Source organism: Ictidomys tridecemlineatus, chromosome 7 (assembly GCF_052094955.1).
Source record: "Ictidomys tridecemlineatus isolate mIctTri1 chromosome 7, mIctTri1.hap1, whole genome shotgun sequence".
NCBI classification, from domain to species: domain Eukaryota; kingdom Metazoa; phylum Chordata; class Mammalia; order Rodentia; family Sciuridae; genus Ictidomys; species Ictidomys tridecemlineatus.
The window spans coordinates 197,843,436-197,864,055 of record NC_135483.1 but is presented as its reverse complement, the minus strand read 5'-3'; the positions used below and the strand labels follow the sequence as shown (position 1 = coordinate 197,864,055).

The 20,620-nt window shown below is 56.4% G+C and overlaps 1 protein-coding gene and 1 long non-coding RNA gene across 13 annotated transcripts in view; one reads left to right on the top strand and one right to left on the bottom strand.

Annotated features, from left to right (window-relative positions):
- Positions 1–1,292: 1,292 nt before the first annotated feature.
- Positions 1,293–13,186, bottom strand: LOC120883757 (uncharacterized). The gene is made up of 3 exons (XR_013424476.1): positions 12,862–13,186; positions 6,250–10,488; positions 1,293–2,031 (listed from the first exon to the last, which is right to left on the bottom strand). It is a non-coding gene; the product is annotated as an uncharacterized LOC120883757 (long non-coding RNA).
- A 143-nt stretch (positions 13,187–13,329) lies between these two features.
- Positions 13,330–20,620, top strand: part of Kif1a (kinesin family member 1A) — an 83,420-nt gene continuing 76,129 nt past the window's right edge. For all 12 annotated transcript variants that reach the window (XM_078018404.1, XM_078018397.1, XM_078018403.1 and 9 more), the window contains exon 1: positions 13,330–13,481. The gene's annotated coding sequence lies outside the window, so the exon portion shown is untranslated. The remainder of the gene's footprint in view (positions 13,482–20,620) is intronic.

Below are 20,620 nucleotides of genomic sequence, written 5' to 3'. Positions count from 1 at the left end.
TATTTTTGTTTAGTTATTTTTATGTGGTTCTAAGGATGGAGCCCAGGGCCTCACATATGCGGGGTGAGCGCTCTGCCCCTGAGCCCCAACTCCAGCCCAGGCACTGCAGCTTCTTAAAATGTGACCCAATCGGGCTGAGCACCTGCGACCCAGGAGTCCCCTCCTAAGTATTTACTCAAGAGAAATTAAAAACATCCACCCCGAGGGGCTGGGGATGTGGCTCAAGCGGTAGCGCGCTCGCCTGGCATGCGTGCGGCCCGGGTTCGATCCTCAGCACCACATACCAACAAAGATGTTGTGTCCGCCGAGAACTAAAAAATAAATATTAAAACTCTCTCTTTAAAATACAAATAAAATAAAAATAAGGATATACACCCGAAGCTTCGCGCGCGGTGCTCAGTTGGAAACGCAATGCTCCAGAAGGGCGCAGGGAAGGCCAGGAGGATCCCGCTCAGCAGCGGGGAGCGCTCCGCAGGGCGCCCAGCGAGGACCTCAGGTCCACTGAGGGACGCCGGGGAGGGGCACGCGAGGGGCCTACTGGGCCAGGCGTGGAAGCTGGCCAAAGGGCGCACCTGGGCCTCTCGCCCCGCTAAGTGATACCGCGACAAGGACCAGTGCCAAGAATGCCCGAGGACACCGGGAAGCTTCCTGAGCCACCCCTCCCGAGACAACCCGCGGACAGGGGGACTTGCGTCTTGACCGTAGTGTACCTGGAGCCAGGTCTGCGGCGGTGCAGGGTGGTGGTGGGAAGCCCACCGCCTCGCCCCAGCCCTGTTTGGGGTGGTCCGCTCCACCGCCTGGTGCCTGGCGCAGGGACACACGCTGCCTCATCCATTCTGGGCTGGGCACTGCGAGGACACCCGATCCTGTCCCCTCTGGGCCTGAAGTGCAGGGGCGGGCTTGGGCAAGCACACCTTCCTTCCATAGTCCCTAAGGTCCTGGGGACCAGCCCGGGGCCAGCAGCCAGGGTGCTCACAGATCCAAGGCCACCTGCCTCCTCACATTCTCTGCTGATTCTTGGCCCAGGTCTTCCCATTTCCTCTCCAGATCCTTGAATTTTCTCAGGTTTATTGCTGATATGTATTTGTTGTTGTTGTTGATCTGGTATTTGCTCACTTTACTAAAGTCAATTTTTCTAAGTTGTAAAAATATTTCTCCTAAAGATAGTAATTATGTTTCTTTCTTCCCAATATTTAGATGTAGTATGTTTTTCTTGTCTTTACATTGAATAGGAGCAATGGAAATGAACAGAAATTGCAACCAAAAAAAAAAAAAAAGCAAACCAGTTTTGTTTTAACTTTATTGGAAATAGATGGAGTTGTTCATTCACTGATTCACTCATTCATTCATCAGATGTTTCTCACCCAGGATTTTTATACCAGGCACTTTGTTTATTGGCTCACAGTGTGGTACTTTTGTGGAGCACACTGTGACGGTTTGGTGTTGCCCACGACGTGTGTGGTGAGCACATCCTGGTAGTCGGCACTTTCCGCTCCTTTGACAGTGAACGTGTCTCTGTGGTGAGGTCTTCAGACTCTGCCAGCTCTCAGCAGTCATGCCCTGTGCTGCAGAACACCAGGACTTCCCACCACCAGCCTCTCTCCACCCCCTGAAATAGCAGGGCGGGCCTGGTCCCCACCAAGGTCTCCCACCTCACCAAGCTGCTTTCCAAGCCATGTGTCCACCAGTGACCAGGCTCAGGGGCTGCTGACTCTGCCCCCAAGTTTCCTGCAGCCCCCACATGCACAAGGTGCTGAACTTGACCCATATATGACCCTTGGGGGTGGTAGTGGGCACCTCCACTATCCTTGGTGAGCTGAGCCCAGATTAACCCAGTGCTCAACAGCAGATCATGGGCAGAAAGCTGAGAACTGAAATCGTGGGTCGCTGTGCCTCCGCAGGCCGTGTCCAAGGGAGCCTGTCTGTTATGTGGGCTGTACTCCTCGCTCCCTGCTTGAATCCCGGTCTGTAGGCCTGGCATCTCCTGGTTCTGGGTGTGCATCTCTGAAGTTGTAGGCATGGTCTCTGCCCCTGGAAGAAGAGAAGAAGGAAAAGAGGCTTAGAAACATATAAATGCTGAAAGGAAAGCGGGTCGTGCCCGGGTCTGGCCACAACGGAGGCAGTGTCTGATTCTGGGTTATCGTTACCCTCCAAGAACAGATTCAGGAGTTTTACTGTCTTGTAGTTTTTCTGTTTCAGAACACTATAAAAACTGCAGGAGCCAAGGAGCTGGCCCATGAGTGACCGGGCCTTAGCCTGCACCTGTAGGAGGCCAGGAGCCTCTGCACCGTCTCCTCTCAGCCTCTCCCTCTGCTTGTGAGAAGCCTGGCCATCAGTGTTTATTAGAAAACCATCAGTTTTGTTCAGAGTTCACTTTTGATGTCCATCGTGAGTGTCTCCTTCCTTGACTGTCCTCTTTTTTAAGGGCCAGTCCTTGTCTCTGAGCTGAGTCCATGCCCTATTCCAGGAGGTGAGCTTTTTCTAACTCCTTACTCCCCTCTGCTGAGCCTTGAGGTCGCTGCCACTCTTGTCCTAGACTTGAGTGTCCATGTCCAGCACTTCTGATCCTTCCTGAATTCTTATCCAGGCACTTACAACCTGACTGCTCCCCTCACCACAGGGGCTGTGTCCCTCTGGGATTGGTACACAACATTCTCATTTTCGTGCAAGTCTAAATGGTATGATTTCATTTAACCCAGTAAGTCTTTAACTTCCAATGTGCTGGGCTTTATATTTTTCTTGACTATGCCTCTCTGGTTACTGCCTTGGACTCAGAAAACAATGACCTGCCTAACTGCCTCTCTGAATACCTCATTCATATGTGGGGGACTCTATGCCTAATTAAATGACATCAGCATCCCTGTGTCAGGGTTCTACCAGGTGACTCTGACACTCCTAAGTGGGCTCTGCAGACATGGCAGGTTGAGAGCCACCAAGACAGGGGCAGCCCCAGTGCTGGAAGGCAGCATATGGCTCTGGAAACAGAGCCCCCACGCGCGCTGCAACCCCCCAGAAAGGAGGGGCCGGGGGGCCAGGGGCTGGGGCTGGGCTGGGACTGGCCGCTCCACCGCCTGTCTGCAGGAGCCTGCCACGCTGCCCTGCGCGGGCTGGTACCCCTCTGCTGCTGCTGCCAGCAGCACCTCCCATCCAGCTCCGTCCTTCCTGGGCCCCATTCCTGCTCTGTGTGCAGAATCACAGAAGCCAAGCCATGTTGTGGGGGGGTGGTGGCAGAGATGTCCCCCTATGAAGGACCACATGTCATGCACCAGGGACGCCCTTCCCAGCCCCAAGCCCTTACCCCCAAACACCGGAGCTGGGCATGAAGGGATGTGTGGATAGACAGAGGAGGGCCAGGGGTCTGGAGGGAGACGAGTGTGGGGTTAAGAGCTGTCAGCAAGGCGGGAGTCTCACAGAGACAGCTGTGGGCTTTGACTGGACGGTCAGTGGTCAGACACCTCCATGCTGGTCCTGGAGGAACTGTGTCCCACACCACAGCGGGCTCTGACAGCCCCCACCTCCTGACGGCCAGCTGCTTCTGGCCAGACACTGAGTCAGCACCTGGCTGTCCAGCACTGGGGAGCAGAGCCCAGAGGGCTGCCCGGGCAGCGCAGGCCTGTGGTCTCCTAAGCCAGGAGCTGGGTGGCCAAGTCCACCCTCAGCTGGGGGCCCCCCGAGGCTCTGGCTTCTGTCTGGGGCCCAGTGACACTTCTCTCCTGGAGGCCATTCCCCTCTCTCAAAATGGAAGGGTGACATGGTTCCTGCCTTCTGGTGACTGCAGTGACCTGGGATGAGGGTGTGGGGGGCAGGGCCGGGGATGCCCACAGTGCAGGGGCCGGGAGCTGTGGCCGTGGGGAGGGGCAGTGGGAGAGCCGGTCCTGAGTTTCCTGAGCAGCTGGGACCTCGGGAGCTTTTTCCCATAAGTGCATGAGCACACACACACACGCACACACACACACACACACACGCACGCACGCACACACACACGCGCGCACACACGCATGCACACGCGCACACGCACACGCACGCACGCACACGCGCACACATGCGCACACACATGCACACACACACACAGCGCACACACACGCACACACGCACGCGCACACACACGCACACACACACATACACATTCACACACCGTTCCTCCTAACAACCGTCCAGAGGAGACTGTATATTGAAAACCCAACACAGGATCTGAGTCCTTGGCCTCCATTTCCCTGCCCAGCCCTGGGAGAGGCACCCAGCTCCCACCCACCCACAGGGCCTGGCCAGGCACCACACACCCTAACAGCCAGTGTTCACTGGACACTCCTGACAGAAGCCACCTCCTGGGTAACAATGTCACGTTCTGCGGTGGAGGAGTGGGAGCCTTGGCAGGAGTAGAGACCACCCAGCTCACAAGCTCCTGGGAGGCAGAGCCGGTTCAGGCAGGGCCTGTGGTCAACTCGTACCCACAGGGTCACCTGTTTTACTCTTCCCCAAGCCCCAACAACAGCAGTGTCCCCACTTTACACACATACACACGACCCTGAGACCCTCAGAGGCAAAGATGCTCAGGGCAAAAGAGGGTGGGTGGGGCGGGGCCCAGGAGGGTGCAGGGGATTGTGGAGAGGGCAGGAGGGCAGGAAGGGAGGAGGGAGGCCCTGGCTTTAGGGAGACCTCCAGAGAAAGTGTGACCACAGCGTGGGCAAGGCCCCTGCGGTGCAGGGCCAGGCACCCGAGAGCACCAGGAACGCCCGGGCGGCAGCGGGCCGCGGGGCAGGAAGAAAACAGTCCCGACCGGCAACCCCGCAGGCCCCCACCAGGTCAGGACCGTCCGCAGGCTGCGAGGCCCAGTTGCTATGGCAACGCGCTCCGTGACAGAGCCAGGTTGTCTCGGCAACCAGGGGCCTCGGGAGGGGCCTCGGGAGGGGCCTCGGGGCGTGGCCCGGGCGGAGGCCCGCGGGCGCCGGGGTGAGACTTCCCGAGCTCTCCTGGTCAGCGCCTGGTCAGCAGCTGGTCAGCGCCGGGCGGCAGCCTCTCCTGTTTGCCGGGCGTTCTGCAGGGTCGGCCGCTGGACCCGCCTCCTGGCCACGCCTCCTGCCCTGGGATTCCAGCGGCGTCCCCCGCGGCCCGCGCTGCCCCTCGGACCTGCCCGGCGCGGCCCCGCACGCAGCCCCTCCTGGCGGCCCGGGGGCCTGGCCGAGGCCGGTTCTTTAGGATGATTTTTATCAGGGGGAAGCGTTTGAAATGACCCAGCACGTTGGTCCAGGGGTAGAGCAGGATCGCACGTGGTTTGACCTCAGTGTTTCTTCATTGTGTGGTTTCATCTAAAGTCTCAGCTCTGACACGATTTAAAAAGCAAAATCTGCCTTGTTTTTAACGTCAGGTCTTTCAGTATGTAACTTCAGAATGAAGCAAAAAGACAGCAAAATAAAACTGGGTCTTAATCTGCACCCTCAACTCTACTGGCATTTAAAAAAAATCATGCCTGAAAATTCAAGCCACATATACAGGAAGATTGTGTATTAAAAAGGAGAAACACGGGGCTGGAGTTGTGGCTCAGTGGCAGAGCACTTGCCTTGCAAGTGTGAGGCACTGGGTTTGATCCTAGCACCACATAAAAAGAAATAAAGGCATTGAGTCCGTATTCAACTAAAAAGTATGTTTAAAAAAGAGAAAAAAAAACCACTGTGCACCCCAACAGTAGCTTGCCTCAGCTGTGCCAGATGAGGTCAATATTATTATGATTCCTTTTAGGAAAAAAGCAGGATTAGATTACGTGCATTCTTTTATTCCCTTTTAAATAATTCAGCAAACCAACTTGGCTGTCTTTCCACATGAGCACACACTGTTGAGACTCATTCTTTTTCAGCTACTTTGAAGAAATCACTCCAGTGTACCACCTATTTCCTTTCACACCTTTGCTGTCTCCGGTTTTTGCATCGGTGTTGTGGTAAACATTCTTGCCTATTCATTTGGGCAAATTTTTTGTGTGCATATAGCCATGGGATGACTGCAGAGTACCTTAAATGCAAATGAATTTTGACAAAATGCCTTCCAGAAAAATTGAACGTTTTGCCCCAGACACCACCATGGCCCAGAGGGGCTGATTCTCTCAGGGCTGACCTTGCAGGACACCGCCCAACCTGTTAACTTTGGACAATCTGGTCAAATAAAAAGGCCTCCAGGACTAGATCTGCATTTCTTTACCTGAGGCACCCAGCTCCCACCCAGCTCCCACCCACCAGCCTGTCTCCGGCTGCTGCTGACCTGTTTTCTTTCTGAAAACTGTCTTGTCCATCTGGTGATTGCTCCTGTGTGTGCTGCTGGTCTGCTTGAGCTCTGTGCACTTCTGGGAGCTCCCTTCATCTTCGTATGAGCTGAAGTGCTTTCCCGACGTGGGGCTGGTCTGTGGATCTTGTTCCTGGTGCTAGCCAGGTCAGCTCCTGAGTGGCCACCTGTCTTCTCTATGGCCTGGCATGGTCTTGCCATCTCCACCCCAGCCTGCTGCATGTGCCCCCACTTTTCATTCTAGTTTTGTAAAGTTACATGTTCCCACAAATTAATGTTTATTCCATCAGGAATTTATCTTGATGTCAGGGATTCACCTTCCTATGCTCCCCTGATCTCTGATTTATTTCCCCCAAATTACTTTAAATGAAGCATTTAACATACAATTTTGATCTGCTTCCTCTTCTTTCCTGGACTCTTTTTAATGATTAGGATGTCTTAATGTACTTGGGTCTGATTGGCAGGTCTTGCTCCTCCTCCTTTGTGACAAGTGACCTGATTAGTCCTGACGTCTGTTTTTCCACGTGCACTTCTGTGGCTCTTCTGACTGAGCATGTTGGGCATGTGGTTTTGACCCAGGGAAAACTTGTCTGTTGGCATATTTCTTCTTCCTTCCCCAAGGCATGCTGTGCTTTTCATCAGCTCACCTCTTTTCAGTAGGGTCTCAGCGTTTTCTGTGTGATTTCTTCATAGGCAAACTTGCATTTTACCTTTCTCACTGTGGGTTTGTCTGGCTAGTGTGTGCTCTTGGGAACTGCTACCTTCTGGTGACTGTTTCTCTTAAGCACTCAAACTTCTTGCTCCCGGAAGCTCTTTGGTGGCCCCTTAGGTTTTCTGGATCACTCTGCAAATAATGACAATTTCGTTTCATCCTTTTGGAAATTTTTTTTCTTTATAATCAATACATCTGAGTCCAGATGTGTAGGGTTTTCCCCATGTCAATCTATTCTGCAACTTTCTGACACTTGAGTGTCCTGAAAATCAATGCTAATTCTAGTTACCGGAGCTTGTGCAGACCCCACGGGGCTGGGCTCAGTCCCTCCCTCAAAACTGAGCCCATATCAGACTTTAGCTGTAAGTAGTGGGGCCCAGGTTATCCACTTCTGTCTGACTTGCCTGCAAGCCAGGGTTCTCACGGCTCCCTCCTCAGGCTGCGTAATCTGCTAGGATAGCTCTCAGAATTCAGAGAAATGCTGGTGCATCCCTGATGTGTGGTCCAGGGCCTGGTGAAGGACACAGACGAACAGGCAGCAGAGGAGGTCTCAGCACAGGAGCATCTTTCTCCATGGATTGGGGTGTACTACCCTCTTGCCCTAGGGGTGTGTTCATCAACCCATAAGGTCTCCAAGGCCTCCAGAGATTTTTAGGGAGTTTCATGTCTGTGCATTTCTGGGCTGCTGTGGCTAAACACCTTAGCCCGGGTGACTTATATGCCACAGAGGGCTGTCTGGAGGCTGGACGTCCCAGGTCACGGTGTTAGAAGATTCACCGTGGGAGAGCCCGAGGCGCACAGATGGCCGCCTGCTGCGTGTCCACCTGGTGGCCAGTGTGAGCGGTCACACTGGGGTCAGGTTTCCCCAGGGAATATGGGGACAGCTCTTAGGCAGGGTCTGCTGCTCACACATCTCCAGCCCCTCTGCCCTCCCCAGGCGCCTAGACAGGAGCCGGCTCTCTGTGCCCAGCCCCAGGATGCTATCCGGGAGCTGCTCCTTAGAGCACAAGGCCTGTCACCCAGCAAAGCCCAAGGTTCCGTCCCAAGTGTGGACCAGGGTCCTGGAATCCACGTGGAAGAGAAGTGGCCCAGCCCCTGCACCTAGGAGTGTGCGAGGCCTCTGGCCCGTGGGCAGAGCCACACGGAGACAAGTCAGCCACAGTGTGGGGCTGTGGGCAGGCACGCCAGGGTTCTGCCCGCGTCTGGGATTGAAGCTTGCCTCTTGGATTGCCATGAAATGGGTCAGTTTTCTGTTCTGAAGTCTCTCTGCCGGGTTTTGACAGTAATGGACTGGTTTCACAGACAGAATTAGGTAGGCACCTTCCTTTTAGTAGCCTGGTCACTTTAAGTCACATTAGGGGGTCTGGGCATTCTTGTGTTTAAAGACTGTGGAAGCACCGGGGCCAGGCCTGGGGCCGCAGCTTCCTTCCATGTTGCTGAACTATTTTGGTTTCAGTTTCTGAGATTTTTTATTTAGAAAATCATTCATTCCTTACATGTTTCAGGTTATTCATATGCAACGTCTTATCATTCTGTTTGTGGCTGTTTTTCCTGGTTGGCTCTGAGCCATGCTGTACCTTCCCTCCTTTCGTGAGTAACACAAGCAGAGTTTTCTTTTTCTCATCTGCTTCTTTGTAAAGAACGACTCTTTACAGACTCTACTTTCCCTTTTTACTTGCCTTATTCTCTTTTTACTTTCCTTTGATTCTCTTTCTTTCTTTCTAGGAATCAGGCGGCTCATTCATTTTTTCTCAAACTTTCCTTTTTCAGCTGGGCCTGTGTTTAAAGCTAGGAGCTTCCCTCTGAGCAGGGCTGTGGCCACATCCCGTGAGTTTTGCTGCGAATATTTTCCAGATGTTGTGCTTGAGGGAGCCCCTCACACTGGCCACCAGGTGGACACGTAGCAGGCGGCCATCTGTGAGCCTCGGGCCCTCCCACAGTGAATCTTCTAACACTGTGACCTGGGACATCCAGCCTCCAGACAGCTCTCTGTGACACATAAGTCACCAGGTCTAAGAAGTCGAGACTGTGACCAGCTTCGACTTCTGTGATGTGGAGAGCTCCGCCTCAGTTTAGACCATCACACTGCAAGCCCCATGCTCCACGCCGCGTGGCAGCTGCTCCTCGTGGCCCCTGGCTCCGTGGCAGGGTGGCCTCCACCCCTCTGCTGCACAGGGCTGGTCCCACCAGGCGTGCAGGAGGGGGTGGACGGAGGTGGAGGTAAAGGACGATTCCCTCCTCCGGGGGACTCAAGCGGGCACATTCCAGGGAGCAGTGGTCTTTCCTGGACAGTGGCTACCCCTGCCCTTGGCCACTGGGCCAACCCACAGCCTGGTTTGGTGTCAGCCTTGTCTTTCCAGAGGTGACTCTGGGACCCTGCGGGAGCCAGGCCCTGGGTTCTCTTCGCACTTGCGGTCCTCGTGGACGCGGGGAGGCCAGAGGAGACAAGAGCTGCACGGGGGTCCCCTGAGCACCCCAGATAAGGGAGGCCGTGCACAGAGGGAAGACACTGCTGTGGGCACCGAGCCCCCCACCAAGTCAGAAGGCAGAGAAGGTGCAGAGAAGCTGGGGGTCAAAGGCTGCAAGGGGCCAGCGCACAGCGGCACCGTCCCAGGAGAGGAGTCTGAAGGGCAGAGGAGGGAGAACGCTTGAAACGTGAGGTGAATTTCTCCTTAACTGAAGGAAAATAAACCATTTCAGGCCGAAAGAGCTCACAGTCAGCAGGAGACAGACTGGAAAACCCGTACCCTAAGAAAGTTCCAGAAGAATCCTGAAAGCGCGAGGCCCCTGGACACTGGACTTCTGCACAGCACACGGGGAGCACACCAAGGGTCTTTTTAAAGTGCCAAGGAAGCCGACTCTGTAGCTAGAGCTCTAGATACAGCCAGACTGAAAGGTGATGAAAATATTCTTGGGAACACAGGCTTTAGAGACCCATGAAGATCTTTGTATTTCACAAGTGAGAATGTGGGAGAAGCTTCAGGAAGCATGGAGCCTGGGAGGTTAGTGAGGAGCACCTGAGAGGGTGTGCTGATTGTCTTGAAGGAAAGAAGAGAAGCGCCACGGTTCTTCCGTCGGCCGCGCCCCGCCCAAGGAGCCTGTGGCCCAGCAGAAGCACGTGTGGGTCTGCAGGTGTGCAGAACAGACCCTGGCCGGCACTGGGTGCTGGTGCGGGGGCTCACTGTCCTCCAGAGTCCCGTGTTAGGGGCCTCATCCTCGGGGTGGCACTGTTGGGAGGCGGTAGACACTTAGGAGGTGGCCTCCCCTGAGGTCCTAATGTCACTGGGCCGTGCCTTCCTGGGGACCCCAGTCTCCGTCTTTCTCTTTGCTTTCTGGCTTGTCACATAAGCAGTCTGCTCTAACACACATTTCTGCCACCGTGACCCTGATGGGGCCCCTGGGTCTTGGACTGGAACCTTCAAAACCAGGGGCCAGAATCGATCTTTTTCTTCCCGAGTTAGTTGTCCTGGGTATTTCACGGTGGTAACATAAAGCTGGTTAATACACTGGGTAAATGAAATAGAAAAGAGTCTTAAATTCAGGGCAGTTGCCATAAGAATAAAAATAAAAGTGTGTGAGTAGGCAGAAGAAAGCCCAGCATGCCATGAGAAATAAGGACGATAGCATGGAGGAAGTGGAAGTCTTAATAAGGTGGCAAAAGTCAGCCTAGACATCCAGCATCACTGTGAATGTAAGTGGATCAAATTACAGTTAAAGGTAGAAATGGCAGACTTGGTTCCAACCATGGTTTGTCTGAAAGAGAAACACTTAAAAAAGGATACAAAAATTTAATATAAAAATTTAGCAAACATGAACCTCAGGAAACTGGGTGGAGGTCTTCATATATAATCCTCAAATTAAAAGTAAAAAAAAAATGTAAAAACCTCAAACCACAGACAAAGGACACACAAGTATTCTAAGGAGGAAGTCACAGAATCTTGATGCACAACCTCAAAATCACTTGACTCTCTCCAGTGTGGCACATCCGGCAACCCCGCCCCCCAGGCTGGGGGTGGGGAGGCAGATATTCCAAGATTGTAGCTGGAGATATTTTTCTTTCTTTCTTTCTTTTTTCCTTCTTCAGGGCTGGGTATCATATCCAGGGCCTTGCACCTACTAGGCAAATAAATACCCTACCCCTGAATCACATTGCCAGCCCCTAATTGAAGATTTCAATTTTATAAAAGATTAAGAGCTCAAGTTGACTTAATTTAGCAGAAATACAGAAATCTGTACCCACCACACAGCCAGCACAGCCATTGGGAGCACAGGCAGAGCATTTATAGACATGGACCAGCATTAGGACCCAGAGGGGCGAGGCCTCCAACTGTGTGCTCTCCTCTTCAGTCCCTTTATCCCACTCTTTAGGGGATCACCCCAGATGCTCCAAGCTCCCTGCTCCAGTTTCCCCTAGGGCTCAGCCAAAGTGACACCAGGTCAGGCTAAGGTGTTTGGTCCCCTTGCTCCCTTCCTGTGGGTGGGTGGCTGGTGCACCCTAACTCCCCCACCTGCAGGTGGAAGGCTGCAGGGCCACCTGCCCTGGGATTTCCTGACCTCCCACCACACCTCTGCCCCAGGTAACTCCGAGTATGATATCTGCACTCTGCCAGGATCTTGACTGAACACACTTTAATCCATGACCAAATGCAACTGGGAACCTGTAACAAAGGGTTAAAATAAAACAAACACTGTTGGAAAGTAAATGTTATTAAATAACCCATGGGTTTAAAAGGAAATCATCAGAGACAAATTGTCATTTCGACCTGAATGATAACGAACGCATTGTATGACCAAATTTGTGAGATCCAGCTAAGGCAGCCCATAGAAGGATGTGGGTAGCTTAAATAATCTATCAGAAAATTGGAAGGTTTAAAAATGAGCTAGGCATTTGCTATAAGACAGAGCGAAAGATTCCCCAAGACTCTCCAAGGGAGGAACAGATGCAGACAGAAATAAGTGAGATAAGGGAAAAGCTAGAACATCAACACAACTGAAAGACGGGCCTCCGAAAATACTTAAATATCTAAAAAGAAAAATTCAAATAAAATACAGAATAAAATAAGTACAGAAACAATACCAGCATAGATATGCTAGTAATTTAAAAATGAAATGAAATGAATCAATTCTTTGAAAAATGTCAAATCTTACATTAATTCCAAGGAAAATATCATTTGCCTCGAGAAACAGAGAAACTGACCAGGCTAACAAGTGCAATGGAAACGGAAGGGGGGGGTGCGGGCAGATGTTTTCATCCTTTCTACCGTTGCTAGGGACAACTATGACTTTCTCCTTTGGCAGGTGGTTTTGGGAAAGATGGAGAAGCGTCTCCTTGGATCTGGTTGGGGTGGGTGGGAGCTGCGGGGCGGAGTGCAGGTGCTGGGCTGCGGTCCCTTCAAGGGAAATGACTGTGGAGGTGGGGTACCCCTCCCTCCCCAGCTCCAGCGACTGCTGGGAAGGCACGCTGTGCTGGCGCTGAGGTGCCCATGGCAGGGGTCTTCGGGGAGGACGCCTGGTGCCTGGTTTCGCGGCAGCACACGACGTCACTACGCCCACCACCGCAGTGCGGGGAGCTCCCCAGGGGGACGACCAGAGACTTGTGGAGTCGCCCAGCCCCAGGGCGGTGCGTGATGAAGTTGGCCGCACCGCAAAGATGCCCCCAAGGGGACCAGAAAGCAGCGGGGTTTGGTGAGGGCTGAGGACCCCGAGTAGCGAGTGGCCTGGGAGTCCGGGGGGAATTAGGGTGAGCAGTGTGAGGGCAGAGAGGACCCCGAGCACGGCTGAAGGACACCCGGGTCCGCAATCGGGCGGGAGGGCATCTGGATGCGCTGGCCTCCTTCCGGTGCGCAGGCCCACTCGCCAGACACCGTCTTAAGACCCACCTGTTACATCGTGACGTCCACACCCCTAATCCTTGCCCCCTTCGTCCCTTCGCTGGTGGGAGGCCCTCCCCGCCTTTGTGCGGCCCCCGCCCCCACGGCTGTTCGTTGGCCTGTATTGGTCTCTCCCCGCCGGGCGCAGGCAACGGCTTTAAGATTTCCCTTGAAAGGGGACCGTATGGGGCAGGGTCTGGCGTGGGGTCTGCGGGCGAGTTGTGGATGAGGGCCCTCCCCTGCAAGGTGGAAGGGAGGCGCCAGCTGTTCTGGAGGGGGGACGTGGCCTCCGAGCCCAGGCGTCTGTCGCCCCCCCCCCCCGCCATCGATGATGTCACAGCCCGGCCCCAGCCCCCCTCCAGCCCCATCCTCATCTCCGCTGCGGCCGCGACGCCAGTCCCTCTCCCTGCGCGCGACAAACCAGCTGGCGGCTGGGGCTCGGACGCTGCGCGCAGCCAACCAGCGCGGCGGGAGGGGCGCGGGGCGGGCCGGGCCGGGGGCGCGCAGCCCGTCACGCGGTGCCACCGTCACAGCGCTGAGCACAGCCCGCAAGCGGCAGCAGCTCCAGGCTCGGGAATCCGCGCCGGTGCCCGTGCCCATGCGGAGCCGCAGCCAGTGACGCCGGAGAGGTAAGGCCGCTGCCCGCCAGGCCTCCCGCAGCCCGCGCCCCTCACCCGGCACCTGCATCAATTGCACCGGGGTAGGGAGCTCCGGTCCGGCGCAGGCGTCCTGGTCTGTGCCCGACGCGCGAGCATCTCGCGGTCCCTTCCCTTCCTCCGAGCCTCCTCCGTCCCCGCGGAGAACAATGGGGAGAATTCAGGAGCCTCCGCCCTTCGTGCGCAGCGGGCAGGCCCTGCGGAAAGGTCCCCTATCTGCGGCACTGAAACGCTGGGCCCGAGTGGGTGGGGGTCGCCAGGGGAGGGCGCGCGGCGGGCAGGATCCCCAGGCACCCTCCTTCCCCCGCTATACCTTCCCCTAGAGAGGAGCCGCCCAGATGCTGCCCTGGCGGGGTCGGGGAGGGATGTGGAGAGGGGCAGAGCACGCGGATGCGGGGACCGGGGAGGGGGCGCGGCTGCAGAGCCCTGGGCAGAGGAGCGGGCGCTCAGGGCCGCCGGGCTGGGGCAGCTGCTCTGGTCCCCGGGTGGGGGAGGGCGAATGCTGTAGCCGGGAGCAAACAGGCGGGCGGGGCCGACGGGGACTGCGGCGCGAAGGCCAGGCCACGGGCTTCCAGCGCCCCGCGGGGACTGCGCATCACCTCCCCAAGAGACCCCAGCTCCCTTCCAGAAAGACCCACCACCTGGGAAGGCCGCCGGCGGACGCGGCCTGCTTCTGCGCCGCCAGCGCCACAGTAACAGGTGTGGCCCGGCGGCGGGCGGGGGGTGCTGCGGGGCCGCGGGGTCTGGGCTAGCGGCGCTCCCCAGGCGCCCGGACTCGGATGACAGAAGGAACACAGGCAGCGAAGACCCTCGCACTCCCCCTTTTATCTCCCTTCACTCCAACTCCCCACTAATCCAGGGGCACCGCCCTCTCTCTCCCTAGGGGCCGGGGCGCAGCGGCATCCGAGCGGGGAAGGAGGGTCTGCGGGCTGGGCGGGGCGCTGGGTGCCGGGTGGTGGGGGGACTGCGGGCCGCGGGGGCGGGAGGGGGAGGGGAAGGAGGGAATGCCAAGTCATGGGGCCTGCTGGGCGCGAGCGCGACGTCGCCCGGCGCGGACCCGATGCGCGCCCACGTCCCCAGGAATAGGACTTTTCCTCCAGAGGCCAGAGGACCCCTCCCCTGCGGCCACCCTTTTCAAGGGGCGCCTGCATTGCTGGGATTAAGGGCCTGCTAGGGCAAGCGGATTGGATCCTGCGACTGCAGAGAGGAGGAGGTGCGGAGGGGCCCCTGCAGCGCTAGGTTGGTCCCTAACTCCTGGGACACACAGCACTCAGCGCAGGTTCCTGCAGGGGACATGGTCACTCAGGAGGATGGCTAGGGCGTCTGCCCGGGCGATATGCGCAGTCCCCTTGTTCTGAGAAGGCAGCCGCGGGTTTGACAGGAAGCTCTGGGGTCCAGGGTTGGAGCCATACCTGCGGCGGCCATTTTGCAGGTGTGGTTGGACGCCCGCCTTATGGGGCAGTGGGGTGGGGTGAGCAGGGCTGGAGCCAGCAGTGGGGTGCAGAATGGTCAGGGAAAGTCACTCATCTGCGTTTGCTTTGGTTAATCACCACCTTTAGGGGTTCCTTGGTTAGGGTTGTTGGGGTCAAGAGCCAGTGCCCTCCTGGACCCAGGCTTGTAAGAAAACCATCCTTCTGCAGGGTGCGAAGTCCAGGCAGGACACTGGCCTGAGGCAGGGACCACGAGGGCCTCCTTCTGGGACTGTGGGTGAATTTGAAGGGCAGGCTGCCTTCCTGAGGTAGGGCAACAGCACCGAGGGGCTGCTAATCACAAAGCCCTGTCTGAGGGCCTGTAAGAGGCTGCAGTGAGTACCCCTGTGATGTCCCCCACCATGGGGATGCCCCTCAAACAGCCCCCGGAAGAGTGGAGCTCTGCCCAGGCCAAAGCTTGAAGATGGCTGAACTGGAATCAAATCCTGGTCACTGGGCAGGGGGGCCTCATGCCCAGTTTGTGCCCCTTGTGTCCTCTCCTCCATCACATCTGCTGACCAGTGCTGACCCTGTTCTCAGAATGGAGCAGAGCAGTCTTCCTGTGGTTTGTGTGGAAATCCAGGGGAGAAAAGGGACAGAAGTGGGTGCAGGAGTTGGGGACTGGAGGGTGGGGTCCTCTAGGCCCCTCAGCTCCCCCAGACAGCTGTGGCCACTGTGCTGGGTGTGGGTGGCAGGCTGGGGCATCTTCACAGAGCCTGGCATCCCCAGATTGGGGCCTGTGAAGAGCTGTCGGCACTGAAAACGCTGCTTTTAGGATTGACTGAGCTCAGGCCAGCCCGGCTCTCAGGCCTGAGACTGGAGGGGCCTGGGCCACCGGCTCCAGAACCTGGCAGGCCCAGCACGTGGGCAGAGTTCCCTGAACACTGCTTGTTGAGTGTTCCTGGGCTCAGAGGACAGGGCTCTCACCACCTCCCTGCTGATAGCCAGAGGGAGCACAATGTCACCTCCCACAGTCCACCACTCCATCCCTGCCCAGGGGCATCTCTGAGAACTCTGATGGGGGTGGACCACACCCTGCCCCCAGCCTGTCCATAGGTGGTCCAGGTGCCCAGGGCCAGGAGGGCTGGCCTGCACCCTTTTCCAGTTCTGCCTCTGTTGATGGCTTCTGTTACTGGTCTGTCCTGGGATCCCAGGGCCCTGCATCTGGGTTCCTTGGCATCTGCCTGGAGCAGGGGCAGGGGCTCCCCAGTCCCCCCCAGTGTAACCAGCTTGCTGTTTAACTTGAGCCCAGTCAGGATCGTAGCCCAAGGTCAGATGGAACCCTGGATCCTCAGCGCCTTGTCCCTCAGTGCCTGGGTGGTATTGCAGATCAGGACACTGCAGGGGAGGGGAGGAGGGCACAAAGTCCCCAGTTGAAGCTAAGACCCAGACCCCTTGGGCTCCTCCACTGGCCGTGAGCTCCTGAGGTCCTAGCTCTCTGCCCGGAGAATGATCCGGAAGTTCCTACCTGACTGCAGAGTCTGAGTGGGAGGGGTTGCCCCTCTCCAAAGCTTTCTGACCCTGGGTTTAATCTCCTAATCCGGACCCTGAAGTCCAGGCAGGCTTTGCAGGGCCCAGGAGGTTCCTACTATGTGGTCCACCCACCAGATCTCAGGACTGCCCCAGCCTCCTGCCTAGCCCTCGCCCCTTCACCACATGGCCCCCACTCCTGCACCCACAGGTGCACATTGGCACAGGTGCACACTCACCCTCACAGACACACCCCCTCTCCCACACTGTCTGCCCTCACTCAGGGTCTGTTCCTGCCTGGGACAGCTCTACCCAGCCTGCACACAGCCTGCTAGGGTGTGGCCAGGACTCGTCCGTAGGCCTCTGGAAGGGCACCCTGCTCTCCAGGTCTCACCTGGGCTGCGAAGCTCTAGGGGTAGGAATGGTGACTGCACCTGCAGGCCCCCTTCCTCTTGAGCCACCTCTGGCCTGTCCTCAGCTGGAGGTGGGTGGTGCCCAGGGGTGCGATAGAGCAGATCAGACATCCCCCATCTTGGCCTGCCAGTTGCCTTCCCCACCTGTCACCAGCTCAAGCCAGGGTGTTGAGAGGCAGGACTGTGGGGACCTGGCTTCTCTGCTGTGTGGCCAGTGCCACCCTGGCTGCAGGTCCCTGGTGCCAGGCAGGGTGCAGCTACTCAGCAGGCCAGGGCCCCACCGCCTGGGTCAGCTTTTGCTGGAAGCTGGCTGTCTTGGGTGGTGTCCTTTTGTTACATCGAATGCGCTTCTTTGCTTTGAATGGGCTTCCTCACTTCCCCAGCTGGGCGGAGCCCCACCCCAGGTGGCCACCTCCTGCCTGCCTGTGACCTGCCCCTGCCCAGCTCCTGGAGCTGCATCTGCTGGATTGGGTCTGTGTCCTTGGGACCCCACAGCTGCTTGTCTCTTGGTTTCCCACCTTGCTTTGCTGGAGCGCATCTGTGCCACTTCTGGGGGTGTGGAAGTCTGAGTGTGTGTGAGTGCCTGGCCCCCTCCCTCTCCCCAGGTGGGTCCTGCGGCCCTTCTGTCACGCAGTGGCCTCTTTCTCAGTGGCCTGTCTTTCTCCCTGGAGTCTCCCTTTCCTGCCTTCTCCCCGGGCCCGGGGGTGGGGCTCTGAGTGGCGTCTGCCTCACTGGGCTCAGTGGCCTTTGGAATGGGAGACAGGTTTTCTTCTCTGATCTGTGCATGATTTTCACCCCTCTCACTTTTCCTGTTTTCTCCCTGAACCCAGGGGTGGTCTTCTTCTCTGCCTTTTCTCTTTTATATTCTGTCTCCTGGCCTGGGTTCTAGTTTCTGGACAGTCTTTGGTCTTCATTGTTTAGAACTCTGTATTCCAGCTGATGTAGAATCTCAACACTGTGCTTTTCTTGACTGTCATGTTCCTGTTTCTTAGCGCCTTGCTGTTGGGGAATGTGGCGACTTCTCACGTGCTGCACACGGTAGTGAGGTGCTGTTGGCTTGCTGGCTCCGTGCTTGGTCTCCCTTTGCCAAGGCCTGTTTCTGCTGGTTTAATCGGCCTTCACTTTGAGGCCTTTGTTCTGACGCATGTAGGAGGCTTGTGGTTCATGGGCATGTTTGGGAAGTCCCCGGCAGAGGTGTGATTGAGTTGGTCTTCTGACAGGAGCCGGGGTCTGCTACGGGCTGTGGCTCGGGTGAAGGGGGGTGCTGCTGTGCTCTCTACCAAAGTGTGGGCTCCAGCCTCCACACGGAAGGCCTCCCCTTCTGCTTCAGTGGAGAGAAAGCTTAGCTGCCGGCCTGGGTCTGGCTCAGCTGCCCTCTGTGAGGGCCCTGCTCCTCAGGTTGCCTTCCTCTGACCCCTGGGTGCATAAGCTGAGCCCCAGGGGTTCCTGTGCTCCACTGTCGGCCCTTGCCCTCCACAAACGCCAGTGGGGGCTGAGGTCTTGGGGGGCACCTCTCCCACACTCTGCCCTTTGCTCTTGAGGGGTGATTCAAGTGTTCTCTGCACATGATTTCATGGGGTCTCAGTGGCCAGCGGACCTGGAGGCCCTCCTCACTCTTCCAGTGTTTAGAGTGTGGCCTAGTTGGGGCTCAAGTCTGTGCATTTGTTGGGATGTGAAGACAAACCTGTTTTGTGTTTTTTTTTTTTTTTTTTTAATTGAACTCTTTGAGAAGAATCAGTGTTGAGTCGGGGTTTTGGGAAGAGGTGCTGTGTCCGTGCTTGTTCTGTGATGTCCCTGGTGTGTACATACATGAGGCCACTGGTCTAACTTGGAGGACGACAGGTCCCAAGGTGAAGGCCACTGGGGGCCAGGGAGGCCCTTGTGCACTTGATTCCCTGCCAAGTGATGGCCTGTCCTAGAGGCAGGGAGAGCCTGTGCCCACGCCAATCCCTTTTTGCTCTCACGCTCCCACTACTAGCAGCATAGACACCTGTCAGGCATCTGTACCTGTCTTAGCTTGTTTTCTGATGCTACCACAAAATACTTGAGACTAGGTAATTCACAAAGAATAAATGTTTATTTGGCTCATGGCTCTGGAGGCTGGCAAGTTTCTGAACAGGGTGTACCAGCATGCTCGGCTCTGGCGAGGGCCTGTGCTCCGTGGCAACATGGTGTGGGATCATGTGAGACAGCAGGCTGGCTGGAGAGCTCGTTTCATAACAGAGCCACTCCCGTGATGACCTCACAGTTCCTGAGTGCGTGAATGCAGTACTCCGTTCCCTATGGCCAGGCACCTCCAAAGACCCCGACACTCAGTGACCTTGGGGATTAAATTCCCAGCACCTGAAATGTGGGGTCACATCCAAACCTGGCAGTGGCCTCTGCCACCACTTTGGCCTTTGTCTCCAACCCATTTCCAACATGCCACCTGTCCCCAGCACCAACAGAATACTCCCCATTCACGAGACCCCCCACCAAGTTTGGCCTTGACTTGCTTTTCTGCACAAGACCCCCACATTGATGCAGAAAACGGAAATGGCCTGAGAGCCCGGAGGGAGCAGTGGGGTTCCTGTGTCCGCGGGAACCCCCAGTGCCCCGGGTGGACCGGCTCGCATCCTCCCTCTTGGGGCCTGGCTCCAGACTCAAGTCTCCCTCTCAGAGTCATAGCCACGTCCATGAGGGTGACCCCCAGGGCCTGTCTCAGGAGAGGCTCCTGTTGGCCCGGCAGACCCTGCGCCCTGGGCTGCTCACTCTGGGTCGCACGGCCTTTCTCGTGAACTTCCCGTTTGTGCATTTCTGCCCACTTCTGTTTTGTGATTTTTGTGTTTTCAATTTTACCTGTTCACGTGAATCCTTGCTGGACCGTGGGCCATCTGTCTCCTCCAGGTGGGGGAGTGCTCTGTGGCCTTCTAGGGGTGTCCTGGGGTCTGTGGGCCAGGAGACCGTCCTGAAGGACAGCATGAAGACCTCACTGACTTGGAAACGTTGTTGCTCACATTTGGGTTTTCAGCCCACAAGGGTCTAACCAGGCGCTTGTCCATGGGGCTCGGGTTGCCCTCCCACCACGGGTTCAGTGGTCCCTCCTGTCCCCTGGGGTGTGGGGCCCAGAGGGCTGTGGTCACACAGGTCTGAGCCCCATCTGTGTCGGTGGTTTTCTGTCCTGCCCCAGTGGCACTGGGACACATTCCAGACCCCATCGGTGCCTGAGAGCAGGGTTGGGTCCGTGCTGACCTGTGGTTTTCTCCTGTATATATGTCAGTGAGACAGGAACAGTAGCTAAGAGTGAACCCTCGTAACCATATACTACTAAAAGACTTTCTCAAAATTTAGGAATTGTTCACTACTGAAGCTTTCTTTTGATTGATTTTTATTTTATATATTGAGATAAATATGAAATTTACATTTTTATAATCTTTTAAAAATACCTTTATTTTATTTGATGCGATGCTGAGGATGGAACCCAGTGCCTCACACGTGCTGGGCAGGCGCTCCCTGGCTGAGCCACAGCCCCAGGCCTGGTCTTCCACTTAGCACCTTGGACTCGCTTGACTCCAGGTAGCTGCATCCCAGCCTGTCAGCTCTGTGGCTGTGACAGATACCTGGGTGACCAGCTTGTGAGGAGGGTCGCCTCGGCTCCTAGTTTGCAGGCTCCCAGTGCTGCGGGCCGTGCTGGCTCGGTGCCTTCCTCAGGACCAGGGTGCTGAAGAGGGGAGGGGGAGGGCCTGACTCATGTCCCCTTAAGTACCTTGGTGACCAGGGC